Here is a 17,005-nt window from a genome sequence, read left to right as displayed (position 1 = left end):
AGAGGCTACAGAAATAGATGACTTTTATAATATATCATTTTCTTTCGCTGACTGTATGAGACACTTAATTAAGCCTTCAGTGAATAGTGACTCAGCTGTTCGCTTTGGAAATTTTTGTCTGCGAACAAGTCACTCTGTGATACCTCAGTTTATAATGGCAGTCAAAATGAAGATGAAATTTATATTTTAATACATTTACTCTTAGATTTTTAGACGCTGTCTCCTTTTCTGCATGGAGTAACTGCAGTAGGCAGCCTACTATGGGAGGTCATTATTTCTCTGTTAGAGAATAAATTAGTAGAGTTAACATTGCCAGGAAGCAAAAGGTAGTAGTTTGACTGCCACAGTTAAGTGATACAATTTGTTACTTATAACAAATATAAGATATTTTCCTCTAATGGTACTAGTTCATTAATCATAACTAGCTATAACTCTCATAACAAGAGAGTGGTGTGTCTTTTGGCTTGATGGATAGAATCAGTTTGAGACAGCTTTGTGACTCACTGACAAAAAAAGTGGGAGAGATCTCTGCCTGCCCTCGGAATTGAATTTTATTTTAGGATGAGTTGTTTTTATAAATATAGATATGAGAAGATTACTATTCTGCATGTCAAATACCTTATTCTGTCTTTTCATGGGGTTTAACTCAACGTCTCCCAATTCCCCAAGCCTATACTTTTTGTATCTTCTGCTACTTGGTTTATGTTAATTGCAAAATATTTCTCTTCTTCCCTCCGTATTTTTCTTTTGAATGTAAGTTTATGAGCTTTTCCTTTAAACATCTTGAATTGTCTTTTGTGTTCTTGATTTGTTTTGCTTTTTAAGATTTCAGTTTTTTTTTATCAAGAGTAAACTGGTAACGTGTCTGCCTCTATAGAGGGAGGTTACGAAACTGTGGGACGGGGGAGATGCTCTTTTCGCTGCCACTGGACCTTTGGATCCCATTACATTTCCCCCGATCTTTTTAAACTTAATTTTCTAGCATAGCATAAACACATTTACAAACTGCTGGTTTGTTTCATGGGTTCTATTTCTTTTAAAGTTGAGAACACAAAATTTCTTAAAGTTGACCATGAATGTTCTGTTGGAGGCATAATAGAAATGTAGTCTTCCTTTAAATGATTCACTTGATCCGTAAACTTCAGAAGGTAGTAGAAATGAGTAGAAGTGATGGCCTAGCTCTTCTAACGGTTGTTTGGGGTCAACTGTGGCAAACTAGACTGTGCTTTCAATTCCTTTCTTCATCTCAACATCATTTTCCTTTCATTCATCAACACTGGCAGTATTGCTGTGTGCTCTTCTATTTTGGAAAAGATATTAGAGTCATCGTCTTACTTCTTGTATTTCTTCTTTTGTATGGTAACTGACTCTTCATGATGGTGAGTCTGCAGGTCCATATCAGTATGATCCCCTGTACAGATCTTTAATACGCAGCTGAAATCTTTGTTGCTTCCTGGACACATAGCAGGTCCATTCCATCTGACTTAAGCCCAGCAATAAAATTGCCTTTCTTGTAGTAATCAGTGCTGGCTGGTGCTCTCAACAGATGCTCCCATTCCATAGTGGTTATTCTCCCAGATGAAAATAAATGGTCATTCCACAAAGCTGCCATATTTTATGTTTCAAATATAAAGTCAAACAGATCTCATTTTTTCCATTATACAGTTGGCCCTGCCTATCCATGGGTTCTGCATCCATGGATTCAGCCAACCACAGATTGAAAATATTTGAGGGGGGAAAAAAATTCTGGAAAGTTCTAAAAGCAAAAATTGAATTTGCCATGCACCAGCAGCTGTTTGCGTAGCATTTACATTGTATTAGGTATTACTCAAGAGATGATTTAATGGACTTCCCTGATGGCTCAGCAATAAAGAATCCACCTGCCAGTGCAGGGGACACAGGTTTGATCCCTGGGTTGGAAAGAGCCCTTGGAGAAGGAAATGACAACCCTCTGCAGTATTCTTCCCTGGGAAATACCATGGACAGAGGAGCCTGGCGGGCTACAGTCCATGGGTTGACAAAAGAGTTGGACATGACTGAGCAACTAAGTAACAACGAGATGATTTAAAGTGTATGTAAGGTTAAATGCAAATACAAAACCATTTTATATAAGGAACCAGAGCCTCTGACAATTCTGATAATCAGTGGGAGTTCTGCAACCAGTTTCCATTGATACTGAGGGATGACTGTGTTTACAGGCCAGACCAGTACAAGCTCTCAAGGGGACCTGAACTCTGGCAGTGCCTTGGTCCTCAGAGAGGTCTTGGTGTACATGTGTATTAACATGTGTATTTCATTTAGCACAACCTTCTCTTTGTGCTGTACACTCTGCAAGTTTCTATGACAGAGAATCCAGACGTAAAGCTGAAAATCATGAGCCCAATTGACTGTGATGAGATGGTCTATGATATTTATCCTGACCTCAAGTCCCCCACAAACTACTTGACATTATTATATAAGTGACAGAAACCACGAATAATTTTCAGTTTAATTCCATTGGCAAACAGGCTGTATCATCCTGTAGAATTTGCGTCTCTTCACTGCAGGCACTATTGTGATAAGAGAGCCCTCTTTCTAGCCATGAAGATCACATTTCTGAATTTCAAGTGTACCATCATTTACCAAGTTACAGGATGCCACCAGTGCAGTCTTAGCCATGACCCACTGGAAACAGTGAATCTCTTCCTCTAACAGGATCTTCCTCCTGAATGTAATCAGTCTATGGTGTCATGCTCTATGTTGGGCCACAGGCACACAGACATTTTTTAAAAGTACATGATATTCATGAATGGGCTGTAATTTTCTTAACTGTTCTTCCACTGCTGAGTGTTTTAACAGGTTCTGTCATTTAAAACTATTATAAATTTTGCTTTGCTTAGTATGTTTATACCTAGATCTTTACTTACATTTTTTTAATTATTTGTATAGGCTGAGTTCTCAGAAGTGAATCAAAGGGGACATTGGTTTAGAGCTCCCTTGGTATACTTTGCCAAGCTGCTTTCCAGACACATTGTGCCAATTTACGCTCCTACGATCAGTTTGTGAAAAAGTTTTTCTTATATCACTTTTGGAGGCATTGAATATTACTTAAAATACTTTCTGATACTTTTATCAATAACAAGTTGGGTTCCTTTTTTGTCTTTCAGAGTTATTTAATATGTGCTTCTATATATTTATATATTCTTTTCACCCTTTCACTGTTCACTGGCTTTTTAAAAACAGTTCTATTGAAGTATAGTGTATATTCCATAAAATTTACCCATTATAAAAATAAGTTGAGTTTACTTGAAGTTAATTTATGTTATGTTAGTCGCTCAGTCATCTCCAACTCTTTGCGACCCCGTGGGTTGTAGCCTGCCAGGCTCCTCTGTCCATGGGGATTCTCCAGGCAAGAATACTGGAGCGGGTTGCCATTTCCTTCTCCAAGGGATCGTCCCAAACCAGGGATCAAACCCAGGTCTCTCACATTGCAGTCAGATTCTTTACTATCTGAGCCTCCAGAGAAGCCCATTGAAGTTATTGGGTTTTGGTAAATCTATAGTTTTGTAGCCATCACCGTAATCTAGCTGTAAAACATTTTCATTACCCCAAAAAATTCCCTTGTACCTGTTCACATTTAGTCCTCAATCTCACATACAGGCTTAGGCAACCACTGATCTGCTTTCTGCCTCAATAGATTTGCATATTCCAGAATTTCAAATAAGGGAAATCATACTATATGCAGTTACTTGTGTCTGGCTTCTTTCACTGAACATTATGTTTTTGAGGTTCTTCTCTTCTATAGAATATATCAATAGTTCATTTTATTGCTGATGTATCTTCCTCCGTGGTTGGTGGACATTGGGATTACTTCCAACTTTCGATTATTATGAACAATGCTGCTAGGAAATTTGTGTATAGTTCTTTGTGTCTTTTATTTTGTTGACTAGATACCTAGCTGTAGAATTGCTTGGAACCCATTACATTCTTCACTTTGAATTACTTCACTTTGACTTTCCACTTTCGTGCATTGGAGAAGGAAATGGCAACCCACTCCAGCATTCTTGCCTGGAGAATTCCATGGACAGAGGAGCCTGGCGGCCTATGCTTTGCTGCTGCTACTGCTGCTAAGTTGCTTCAGTCGTGTCCGACTCTGTGCGACCCCATAGACAGCAGCCCACCAGGCTCCCCCGTCCCTGGGGTTCTCCAGGCAAGAACACTGGAGTGGGTTGCCATTTCCTTCTCCAATGCATGAAAGTGGAAAATGAAAGTGAAGTCGCTCAGTCGTGTCCGACTCTTAGCGACACCATGGCCTGCAGCCCACCAGGCTCCGCCGTCCATGGGATTTTCCAAACGAGTACTGGAGTGGGGTGCCATTGCCTTCTCCATTTATATCATTACTTAGCCATAAAAATATGTTTCATTTAAAGAATGGATGATAGCACCATAGTTGAGAATAAACACAATTAAATAGAATAAAAGAGTTAAACAAGAATGATTGGGTCAGGTAGGTGAAAGGTTCTAAGACATGTAGTATGTCTGGACAGTACTGGAACTCCCTTCCGGATTCCTTTGTACCTGAGCAACTACTAGAACCTTAAACCAAGTGAAGTCAAAAAAAAAAAAAGAAGATCTAAATAAACATTGAAAACTTTAGTTCCATGAAAAATGATAGAAATGAAAATGGAGCATCATTTGCATTGATTATGACAGAAAAATGAATATATATGACACACAAAATGCCCTTTCCAATATAAAAGGTCAACATGATTTTTGTAGATAGACCAAAGAACTGTACAGTTAGTTCATTCAAGATGAAAATACGTAGTAAACAAACACTGATTGTTGTTAGTAACTACAGAAATAAAGATCTTACAAAATGATTGTTATATTAAATTAGCAAAATCAAAATATGTAGTGGTAGAAAGGTGATAGCGATGTTAGCTTTGGGTTTTGTTCTAGTGCATCTTCAAAGCAATGTAGCATAGCTGTCCACATCCTTCCAGTAGTAAGATTCTGAGTTAACTTTCATTTTAGCTTCTTTGAATGCAATTAACATCTTTTAATAGTAAACTAATGAGGAAATAAACCAAAAGATAACAGCTACAGATTTCTCCTGTGTGCTGAATTCCAGTCTGGTTGTGCTTCTCTGCTGTGTCTCTGTGATTCACAGACTCTAGAGATGCTAACCCAACTCAGTTCTTATTTTCCTCTCTAGCCTAGAGAGCTGCATACGATCCGAATCCTGCTTTTCCAGCTTTGGCTAAATCCTGAATCTGATTGTTCTTTAATCCTATGACTCACATCTTGGGAGTTGCCCCCATCCCACTCCAAGAAAATGCTTTTAACTTTCTCATTGCAAGTAATAATTCTGTCACATCTTTTCTATGCTTTAATGATTTTGTGTTAGATGCTCATCTGAAAATATGCTTCCGTTTGATTTTCTTTTTTCTTTTTTTAAGTTCTTTGCAGAGGTCTTCTGTATGGGTGGGACTGAACACTTATGAGTCATTCCCAGTTAGTACAGTACAGCCATCCAAGAGTAAGTGATGCTTTAGTATGACTGATTGTCTGCCCAAAAGTGATAAAGCACAGCTGAAATCAAGAAACGGAAATTGATCTTTGCTCTGTTTACTTCCCCCTGTATCTTATCTTTTTTTCTTCCAATGTTAGAAATTCTTTCCATTCCTGATAAATTTTTATTGTATTGCTAATATTTTCCCTTAAGTTTTGTAAGGCCATAAGATTTCCTGTTAGTTGAGTTTATGTAAAGTTTTAGGTGAAGTATTATGTAACAATCAAGAAACAGGCATGATAAAAGGCCAACATTTTTTTCTATTTTTCCTGTTCATTTTATTATACTTAACAATGATTTTTTTGCTTATGAAGAAATACATTACCCTTTACTGTTCCCCTGAAACTGTCACAACATTGGTAATACCCCAATACAAAATAAAAAGTTCAAAAAAATAAATAAATACATTACAGATTTTCTTTGTATAGGGCAACCATAAATATTCTTCTACTAAAACTGTATATAGTCTTCTACAAGAGTTAATGGTACAACTGTATTTAGTTCCTTTAGTCTTTTCCACTCAAATTGACTTGACTACTTAGGACCCTCAGAAGAGATGGCCTGTGGATTGTACTAATACTTGAAAAATTAATACAACAGAATTGGAAAGTCCAGACTGTTAATGTGATTGGATTTTTCTTGATCTCCTCTGATTCCCACCAGCATGTTCAGGTCACTATACTGTCTCTTTATAAATGGATAGAGGTATTAGTCCTTGGTAGTTCTCTGGCCTCTTGGTTACATCTTTTCTTATTTTTTTCTATACCTTTTTGATTGCTCTGTCTGAAATTCCTTCAAGCATTTGCTCCACTAACTCTCCATAAAATGCTAATGTTCCTAAAAAATTAGTCACTGTTTGTCTCGTAAATTTTTTTGGATCACATATATTAAGATAATTTTAATTACTACTCAAGTGCTCATGCCTCTCAGATATCTTGAGCTCTAAGGTCTGAGTTTTCTACTCACTGCCTGCTTTATTTATTCATTTGGATGTCCTATAGAGACTCTAAAAACAATATATCCCAAATTAAAATGAATCATTCACCACCCCCTCCCCAGTAGTTCCAGTTAAGGTAATGGCATTATCATCTGCCCAGTAGCTCACACTAGAAACTGCTGCTTTCGTCACTGAGCAATAAGATCTGTCACTAAATCCTTTAACTACTTCTAACACCATCCAAATAGGAAAAGGAGTATGTCAAGGCTGTATATTGTCACCCTGCTTATTTAACTTATATGCAGAGTACATCATGATAAACACTGGGCTGGAAGAAGCACAAGCTGGAATCAAGATTGCCAGGAGAAATATCAATAACCTCAGATATGCAGATGACACCACCCTTATGGCAGAAAGTGAAGAGGAACTCAAAAGCCTCTTGATGAAAGTGAAAGAGGAGAGTGAAAAAGTTGGCTTAAAGCTCAACATTCAGAAAACTAAGATCATAGCATCTGGTCCCATCACTTCATGGGAAATAGATGGGGAAACAGTGGAAACAGCGTCACACTTTATTTTTGGGGGCTCCAAAATCACTGCAGATGGTGATTGCAGCCGTGAAATTAAAAGACGCTTACTCCTTGGAAGGAAAGTTATGACCAACCTAGATAGCATATTCAAAAGCAGAGACATTACTTTGCCAACAAAGGTTCGTCTAGTCAAGGCTATGGTTTTTCCAGTGGTCATGTATGGATGTGAGAGTTGGACTGTGAAGAAAGCTGAGCGCCGAAGAATTGATGCTTTTGAACTGTGGTGTTGGAGAAGACTCTTGAGAGTCCCTTGGACTGCAAGGAGATCCAACCAGTCCATTCTAAAGGAGATCAGCCCTGGGTGTTCTTTGGAAGGAATGATGCTGAAGGTGAAACTCCAGTACTTTGGGCACCTCATGTGAAGAGTTGACTCATTGGAAAAGACTCTGATGGGGATTGGGGGAGGGATTGGGGGGCAGGAGGAGAAGGGGACGCCAGAGGATGAGATGGCTGGATGGCATCACCGACTTGATGGACGTGAGTCTGAGTGAACTCCAGGAGATGATGATGGATGGGGAGGCCTGGCGTGCTGTGATTCATGGGGTCGCAAAGAGTCGGACACCGTTGAGCGTCTGAACTGAACTGAACACCATCCAGTGTAGGAGCTTGTTATTTCTGTATTCAATAACTGTCACTGGAGTTAATATCTGGTCTCCCTGCTTTTAGTCTAGTACCCCTCCAGCTGTTCCCTCCCTGAGTGAAATGTCGGTTGGATCTTAGTATTTCCCTACCTAAGCCCTAGATTAGGTAGTTGCAAGTCCCCTGTGATTTATATGACAAAGGGTGTACTGCTTGATACATGCTCACCTCTCCAGCCGGTCTTCCTGTCGTTCTCAGCCTTCTGCTTCCTGTTCCTACCCCATCCCACCCCCACCCCACTCCCACTATGTTGTTCCTCACCTCTGTTTGCTCATGCTGTTTCGGCCCCTCCTCTCTCATCCTGATTCACTCTTAATCAGCCTTCATGACTCAGCATGGGACAGTTCCTTCAGGAAGCCTTTTCCGAATCCTCAGGGTTGGGCCAAGTACCCTTCTTCTTTACTGGATTGTTCTTGTTAGTATAAGACGGTGTGGTTTTTCTCTTATTAATAAATAATTATCTTGACCTGACTTTTCTTTCATTAACAAAATTTATTTACTCACCTATTTATTGTTTTTGACTGCTCTGGATCTTCACTGCTGTGTGTGGGCTTTCTCTAGTTGCAGTGAGTGGGCGCTACTCTTCGTTGTGGTGCACAGGCTCTAGAGCGTGTACTTAGTAGTTGTCCACTAAGCACCCGGGCTTCGTTGCTCCAAGGCATGTGAGGTCTTTCTGGACCAGGGATAGAACCCGTGTCCCCTGCTTTGGTAGGCGGATTCTTAACCACTGGACCACCAGAGAAGTTCCACTTTTCTCTCTAGCTACTGCTCATATCTTTGCTTCCATTTAGAGCAGAAATCCTTAAAAAAGATTGTCTGTATGTGTTCTTTCTCATTCCCTTCCTTCTGTTTTCTCTTGAATCACTCTGGCAAGGCTTTCGTTCTCCACTACATCCACACAGTTCTTGTCAAGGTCGTCGGTGGCTCAGGTTGCTATTTCTGTTGGTCAGTTCTTGCACCTAATCTTCCTTGATCTTTCAGCATCATTTGACATAGTTGATCTCTTTCATGTTTCTGGAAACATCTTTCACAGTGGCTTTCAGGACATGCCCCTTTCCCTTGGTTCTCCTCTACTTCACTGACCATATATTAAGTTTCCTTTGCTTGATCTTCAACTCCCTGCCTAGAAACTTTGGATGGCTCTGAGGTTCTGTCCTTGATCCTCTTGTCTGTTTGTACTTGCTTTCTTGATGATTTCCTCCTATTTCTTGACTTTGAATTTTTAGTATATGCTGATGACAACCAAAATATTATTTCAAGCCCAGACTTTTTCCCTGGACTCTAGGTTCATAACCAACTGCCTTTTTGACATTTCCACCTGATATCTAATACACATCTCAAATTTAATATGTCCAAAGCTGAACTCCTGATAACCTCCCCAGCCTCAATTTAAAAAAAAAACCTTCCCACCTTCAGCCCTTCCAGTTCACATAGGGGCAGTTATAGTTGACTCTTAAATGGCATTAGGTTGAACTGTGTAGGTCCACTTATATGAAGATTTTTTTTCAGTGGTAAATACAACAGTGCTACATGGTTGGTTGAATCCTTGGATATGAACTTGCAGATACAAAGGAACCATGTATACAGAGGACTGACTATAAGTTAGAAGGTATACTCTGATTTTCAACTGCATGGAAGGTTGGTGCTCCTAACCCCAGAGTTGTTCAAGGGTCACCTGTATACCCTTCTAAGTCACTTGGGTCAAAAACTTTGTTATCCTTCTTGACTTCTTTTTTTTTCATATTTTATATACACTGTCAGGAAATTTTGTGCTGTACCTATGCTATCATTTTATATGTGTTGTATAAGAGGTTGATGTTAACCCTTTTCCAGTTTTATAACGTTGCTTTATTTTAAGGGCAGGGATCATGGGTAGTACATATATGCCCATTATACTTCCCAGTGTATAAGATTGCTGTTTCTCCACGTTTTTTGCCAGATCCAGGTATCACTGTTCTTAATCTTTGCCAGACTGATATTGACTACTTTGATGATTGTCCATCTTCCCTGAGCTTTTTGGTCTCTTGAAAGTTTTGGAATTAGATGCTTATTCGCCCTTTCCCGTACATGTCTCTTTCTCTCTCTTGTTTTTAACTAAAAATGAGGAGGGTGTAATGGGAAGCTCTCTGCCCCTGCCATAGTAATTTGTATGCTGCTCGGTGTCCTAAAGAGCATTTTGAGTTTTTTACTGAGTGAGTTATAGTCTTCACTGAGCATTATTCCATTGCTTGACTGGATTTCCAACTCTGTCACTCAGGGCCAGGAGTTTGTAGGTCTCTGGTTTAGAAATGAAACTATGGCATCTGTTAAATATCACTTGCCTAATTTCTTCAGAAGCTGGTTCACACTGTTAAATGACCTGTGGATTGCTAAACTATGCAATATATTCCAAGTGTATTTACATATACCTGAGAGTAGTAATTCCCTTTTGATACAGTTTTGACTAGGGAATTCCTTGATGCATATTGTGATATGTGTTTCATATTTTTATAAATGGTTTCAGTCTATGCTGTGAGATGCAGACTTAGCTACTTCTTTGCACAGGTTGTGGTTATTTATGGTAATATTTATGTGTAATGGGGCAATGGCATGCTATTTTTAACATCTGTATGTGTTAGAGTTCAGCTGTTACTGATTTATTTTTATCTCTATCAGCTGTTTACTGTTTAAGTAATTAATTGGCAAATTATTTTTAAGAACCTTAGCTTAAGAAAGGTTATAAGGGAAAGGTATAAAGGAAAATCTTGCATCAGTTCTCTGACTGAAAAAAGTCTAAGTGATTAAATATTTAAGCATTTTCTATGAATTTAGTAATAGTAGCTGTCATTTGTTTAGCAGTTTCTTTGTACAAATACTGTACTAAATACTTTACATGCTTAACATCATTTAACCTTTATAACAAACAATCAGGTACATATTGATACTATCCTCAATTTATAAATAGGGATTTATAAATAACTCTATAGCTAAATAAGCAGGGTGACAATATACAGCCTTGAGTACGTCAAGGCTGTATATTGTCACCCTGCTTATTTAACTTATATGCAGAGTACATCGTGAGAAACACTGGGCTGAAAGAAGCACAAGCTGGAATCAAGATTGCCGGGAGAAATATCAAACACCTCAGATATGCAGATGACACCACCCTTATGGCAGAAAGTGAAGAGGAACTCAAAAGCCTCTTGATGAAAGTGAAAGAGGAGAGTGAAAAAGTTGGCTTAAAGCTCAACATTCAGAAAACGAAGATCATGGCATCTGGTCCCATCACTTCATGGCAAATAGATGGGGAAACAGTGGCTGACTTTATTTTTTTGGGCTCCAAAATCACTGCAGATGGTGATTGCAGCCATGAAATAAAAAGACGCTTACTCGTTGGAAGGAAAGGTATGACCAACCTAGATAGCATATTCAAAAGCAGAGACATTACTTTGCCAACAAAGGTTCGTCTAGTCAAGGCTATGGTTTTTCCAGTAGTCATGTATGGATGTGAGAGTTGGACTGTGAAGAAAGCTGAGCGCCAAAGAATTGATGCTTTTGAACTGTGGTGTTGGAGAAGACTCTTGAGAGTCCCTTGGACTGCAAGGAGATCCAACCAGTCCATTCTAAAGGAGATCAGCCCTGGGTGTTCTTTGGAAGGAATGATGCTAAAGGTGAAACTCCAGTACTTTGGCCACCTCATGCGAAGAGTTGACTCATTGGAAAAGACTCTGATGCTGGGAGGGATTGGGGGCAAGAGGAGAAGGGGACGACAGAGGATGAGATGGCTGGATGGCATCACTGACTCGATGGACGTGAGTTTGAGTAAATTCCTGGAGTTGGTGATGGACAGGGAGGCCTGGTGTGCTGCAATTCATGGGGTCGCAAAGAGTTGGACATGACTGAGCGACTTAACTGAACTGACTATAGCTAAAGGATTGCTCAGAGAGGTTAAATCACATGCTCAAGGTCACACAGTATGTTAGGTGATGGAACTTAAACTCACACCTTTAATGTTTTCTCTGTTTAATGTATAGCACATTGTTATTTGGATGTGATACAGTTTGGCCTATCCTACGGTAAATCAAAGCTCAACAGCTTCCATTCTAGAGCATGAATTATTTCATTTATTCATAATATATTTTAAGAAATCATGTATTCCTTATGTCTGTTGGAACTTTCTGACAGGAACTAAATGTTTTAGACTAGAAAAGATGGAATCAGTAGTGCTCTTTAGAGTATGATCTGAACAATTTGGATATAGAGGTTTGGGAATTAGAAACTTAACCGAGAATAAAGCCTTGATCTCTGATTTAGGGGTAGCATTGTTTAATGAGAAATGTTATCAGAAAGAGAAATCTTGTTAAGATGTTTAAATTTGGCTTCAGAAAAAAAAAGAGACTTTTAATAAGTAAGGAGTGTGAGTGGGTGGGTGCAAGCAAGGGCTTCTGGGGTCCAGGCACAGCATATCGAAGCATCAGACCTGGGACTTGTGCAGAAAATTGCTAGTAGTTAAGCAGGAATAGATTGGATGGTACTTTTAGGAAGAGTGGAAAATCCAGTTTGATAGGGTGATTGAGGTCACTTTGAAAGATTTGAAAACTTATTAGAGCTCTTAGATTTAATTATGATGACAGCAAAGGATCAACAGCCATTTTACAAAGGGAGACAAAATGGTCAGGTTTATGTTTTAGGGTGTAGAGGGTGGAGGGTGTGGAGTCATAGCCATCATCTTGGCAACTGTTGTGGACCTGGGTTAGAAGAACAGTGGAGGAGAGGGGGAGGCAGTGTGGAGTCGAGAGCTGTTTCTCAATCAGAACTTGAAGGAATTGGTGGCATGTTGCATGCCCTGTGGGGTTACTGACATGATTACTACCAATAGTATATTTACTGTTTTGTATTTGCTCTAAGTGACTTTGGAAAGTCACATGTTCATTCTATTATTAGAACATGGTTGATGGCTGAATTCCTGTTCAGAGGTGCTCAGGAAATGGTGGGTAAATAATGGAGTGAGTCCGGGCAGCTGTAAATAAAACACTCTTAAAATATTTATTTAAATTACTTGTTTGATATCTCTTCAGCAGGCATTTTGTTAAGGGCTGGGGATAGCACTTAGATAATAGGGATATCACTTACCTTGATCTTCAAGTGATTTGCCATGGGCATGAGGTGTCTGATAGACCGTGTTTGCTGTTCTTACTTTCTGTGTATTCTTTGGGCATATAATTTAACTTCTTTTTTAAAATTTTTTATAAATTTTATTAGAGTATAGTTGATTTCCAGGTGGCGCAGTGGTAAAGAATCTGCCTGCCAATGCAGGAGACACAAGAGATACAAGTTCAATCTCTGGATCAGGAAGATCCCCTGGAGAAGGAAATGGCATCCCACTCCTATATTCTTTCCTGGAAAATTCCATGGACAGAAGAGCCTGAAAGATTACAGTCCATGCGGTCGCAAAGAGTTGGACATGACTGAGCACTCGTGCATAGTTGATTTATGGTGTTGTGTTAACTTCAGATGTACAGCAGCATGAATCTGTTTTACATATACCCGCTGACGAAGGATTCTTTTCCTGTGTAGGCCATTACAGAGTATTGAGTACATTTCCCTATGCTATTCATTCAGTAGGCTATTATATTAGTTACCTATTTTATATATAGCAGTGTGCATAAGGCAGACCCAATCTTAATTTAACTTCTTACCCTGTTCATGTGGAATAATGCTTATTTCATGGTATTCTGAAGTTCAGTTAAGGTCATGTGTGTAAAGTGTCTACCATAATCTCTGCCGTAAGCAAATGCGTGTTCCCTTTTAATCTGCCATAGACATGGAAGCTGGGAAACTCAGATTTATTAGGATTTTGTGTCAAACAGGTGTTAGAGTTACTGAATGCATTTCTGAAAGAAATTTTAAAAGGTTACCTTTCCTGATGGTTTGGCATCACAAGATCTGATTGCTGTTTTATTATTTTATTGTGACTGTAGATAGATTACTTAGATAGGTTACTTGTGTTTCAGCTTCAACCTGTTGATCTATAAAATGAGCAAAATCAGTCCTATTTCACATGAATGTTGGTAGAAACATTATACATAGTGGATATGAAAGAATCAGACAAACATGAGTAGCATAGCAGAATGGTTGAGATTAAAAAGTTTGAATGTGTATTTCTTCCCATTACTAGGTTGAGAGGTGGCCCTTTGGCAGGTAGTTAACCTATTTAAGCCCTGATTTCTTTATATGTGGTATTGGGATAATAAAACATCTATGCCGTTGTACTATTTTAAAGAGTAAGTGGAAAAAGGCATGGAAAGTAGTTTATACAATCAAATGGTAAGCACTCAAAAGCTATACTTATTGTAAATTATGTGGTGTCCTTTTAATACTATTGAACAATTAACTCTTCTTTGTTAACTTTTCTTTGGTTTTGCTCTGTGACTAAAATTTCCATACACACAGGTGAATTCTGGATATAAGGGATGTTGCCTTTCATGATAGTGAAAGAAAGCGATGATCCTTTTAAAAGAAAACTTCCTAACAGCTTTAACTTTGTCTCTTTAAAACTATGGGAAAAAAAAAATGTTTCAGGCCTGTGTTTAACCATAGGTGGCAGTGGAATTTGAATGTGATACTTTCTATTATTAAATTTCAGTTCAAAATTTAAAAAAGAGTTAGTGACTGTTAGTTGGGGGCATTACCTACATATCCTGAGAAACAGGGGCTGTCATGAGAGATGTTGGGAATAGATTAGGTTTGACAGCCTAAATCATGCTTGGGCGGAAAAATGGGAGCCTCTGCACTATTTTCTTTGGTCCCAATAGTCATGTCCCATCTCAGCCAAAAAGATTATTTCATAAATTGCATCACTGTATTTCTATGTATTTACTTATAGCCCTCAGTTACTTTGTTACCTTTTCTCTTTTGAAGTAGAATTATTATAATTTTTAAAGAACTTAACTATTTATGTATGAATTGTCAAAGCCTTGAGGAGACAAATCTCTTGAAGAATTAACTGTCACTAAAGGTGGGAAGACACGAGTAAAGAACAAGGTGCCTTAAACATTAAAATTATATGCCAACCTGAATAGTTGTGCTTAAAGAATGGAAAAGTCCATCATAGTTATTTTCATTACCTTTTGAGCATTTTAAAAAGTTGGGAATGTTCTTTTTGGGGGGCAGATGTGCTATTTGCATCTTTTAACATTTCCATTGAATTTGTTTGCCAAATAAACTGTTTTGTGTGTGAGCAGTTTTTTGGGTTTTTTCCTTTCCCTAAATAAGATCTAGATTCCTGTTTTGTTAATTTTTTCCATCTTTAATGGAAAAAACTTGTGAGTTTTTCCCTCTCCCCTGCCTCCTAATGACTATATAAATCAGTATCAACTGTCCTAAGATTGCTCCCATAGTTTGCATTAGTGAACAATATGTGGGGCTACATCCTTTAAATGTAGTTACCTTGTTTTATATTTTACACAGATGTGATCACAGTGATTTCGTTTTGTGGCAAACAAGACTGTTATTCTTTGGGTGAGGTTTTTTAACTATCAGAAATAGAGTGGAGGTGCAGTTATTTTTTTATTTCAGCTGATTTCAAGATGGTTTAAGCTAACATTTTGTGAGGAAAATCATGACCTATAAATTTCTTTTAGAGTATTGTGTACTTAGAGTATCACAATATCCCTTTGCGTTATCCTTAATATGCTAAAATATATGGTATTTTAATAAATACGTTTTTATTTTAGGTACTTATATGTTGTTTGAGGTGAAGATCTCTTGGGGTCTAAAAGATTGAGTTTGGGATCGGTATCTGTTCTTTAATTACCTCAGTATGAGCTTCAAAGACAAAGTTGAATGCATCTTGCTGTGGTTAACACACCAAGAGAGGAGAAAATAATCAGGATTTGTCTGTCAACCCATCAGTTTGGGGATGTAGGAAATAGGTTAATCTCCTCCAAATTAGAATTTGGTGCTGGCTTTCAGTATGGTCATCTGTCAACTGTAATGTTCTGATAATGTTTATTTTGTATCTTACTGAGAAATCTAATGTACTTTGTCTTAAATTTTCAATGAAGGACTGTCACAGTTTTGTTTGTCTGTGTTAGAAGGGTGTCATCATTCTAGCTGTGTTTTGTAATGTTTTACAAAAAATTCCTCCTTCCTACCTTCGATATTTCTTCATAATCTTATCTCTGTTCCTATGTAGAGAGAAATACTTTTGCTTTCTCTTTCTCCTGTGGGCTGGCTCCACAAGAAAGAATTACTTTACAATGTGTCTTGGATGTCACTTGGAGATGAAAAAAAATCCTGGTGATTTCATAACACTTGTAAGACCTTTGGGTATATGTCAACAAGTTCATTTTAGTTGTACTTGGGAGATTTCATTTTGGTGAGAACATTTTTACCACTTTTGTGTTTCCCTGTAGCATGTGAATAAAACTTTATATTTCCCCCTTCAGTGGTACAGCTTAAAAATTCCAGCCTCTGAAACATGTGGTGCTTTGCTAGTCAGGAAGCCAGGAAAGTTATATAAACAAATCCATATTGAACATGCATATAAACTAAGTTTGTGTACTCTAAGAAATAACTAAATGGTTGGTGGCAAAAAAGTACAAGTTATGGATCTCCCTATTTCTAGTGACTCCCGCTACAGTTCATCCTACACACAGCTGCTCGATTATCAGAGCTGTTGGAATACTCTCCCTAAAACAGTATTTTCATCAAATCCTTCAGCAGTGGCTTCTGTCTGAAGAAATCTGGACTCCTAAGTACAATGCACAAGGCCCTCTCTTATAACTTCACTCTTAAATTTCCCCACTTTTTCCTTTGATTTTGGTTACCCTGTGGGACTGGGTCATATATATATATATATATATATATGTGTACTGTAATATCTGTTCTTCCTCCTCCTCCTCCTCACCATTCATTCAGATCACTTCCCTCACTCTTAAGTGCCTCATTAGCAACTTACTGTGTCTAACTTTATTTTCTCACCAACCTCTTAGGATTTTGGTACTTAATTCATACTCTCTGAATTTATTCTCAGTGTAGAGTGGCTCCATATTTGATTTTATGAGTGTGCAGTCTCTCTAGACAGGTGCCAAGTAAACATCAGATAGATTAAGTGATTTGTCTTAATGGTGTAATTAGAGGGGAAATTGACTCTTCCTATTCTGATTGGTTCAGGAAAACTTCATAAAGTGGGATTTCATGAATTTGGACTCGAAGATCAGAGTGTTTAGTCCAAGTAGGAAAGAAGGAAGGCAGTGTGGAGATTTTGAGAGAATAACTGTCAAATCTGCAATATCTCTATGATCA

At 38.2% G+C, this 17,005-nt stretch overlaps 1 protein-coding gene and 1 pseudogene across 33 annotated transcripts in view; one reads left to right on the top strand and one right to left on the bottom strand.

The window, feature by feature from the left end:
• The window catches only part of SLMAP (sarcolemma associated protein), a 150,856-nt gene that overhangs the window by 37,757 nt on the left and 96,094 nt on the right, over window positions 1-17,005 (top strand). The window lies entirely within an intron of this gene.
• Window positions 648-16,749, bottom strand: LOC138984721 (pyruvate dehydrogenase E1 component subunit alpha, somatic form, mitochondrial pseudogene; annotated as a pseudogene).

This window comes from Bos mutus, chromosome 22 (assembly GCF_027580195.1).
Source record: "Bos mutus isolate GX-2022 chromosome 22, NWIPB_WYAK_1.1, whole genome shotgun sequence".
In the NCBI taxonomy this organism is placed as follows: Eukaryota; Metazoa; Chordata; class Mammalia; order Artiodactyla; family Bovidae; genus Bos; species Bos mutus.
This window is presented reverse-complemented; position numbering and strand designations above follow the sequence as displayed.